This window comes from Fukomys damarensis, unplaced genomic scaffold (genome assembly GCF_012274545.1).
Source record: "Fukomys damarensis isolate Sample0158 unplaced genomic scaffold, DMR_v1.0_HiC HiC_scaffold_39, whole genome shotgun sequence".
NCBI lineage: Eukaryota > Metazoa > Chordata > Mammalia > Rodentia > Bathyergidae > Fukomys > Fukomys damarensis.
In genome coordinates, this window is record NW_022900951.1 from 12,912,568 (window position 1) to 12,912,977 (window position 410).

The window sequence follows — 410 nt, forward strand, 5'->3', positions numbered from 1 at the left end:
AAGAGGAAGAAAGAAAATGAGAAGACACTTAAACAAGATGCAACCCCAGAATTTCAGCTCACCAAAAGCAAACGCAGGTGGTAAGGAGGTGAAAAAATCTGGAAGTCACCCACCTGGACTCTCTGAATTGGTAATAGCAGAAGTGCCAAAGCAGATGAATGAGGCACTGGAAAAAAAATTAAAACGGAAATAATTTCTCAGATAACTACAGAGATGGTGCCAGGCCTGTGGTACAAGCCCGTAATCCCAGCATTCAGGTGTGGCAAGAAGATCCCTGCAAATTCAAGGCCAGCCTGTGCTACATAATGAGTTGAAAGCAAGCCTGCATTACAAAATAAGACCCTGTCTCAAAAACAAACAAAAACAAAAACAAAAAAATACAAACAAACTACATAGATGATGGCCATAGT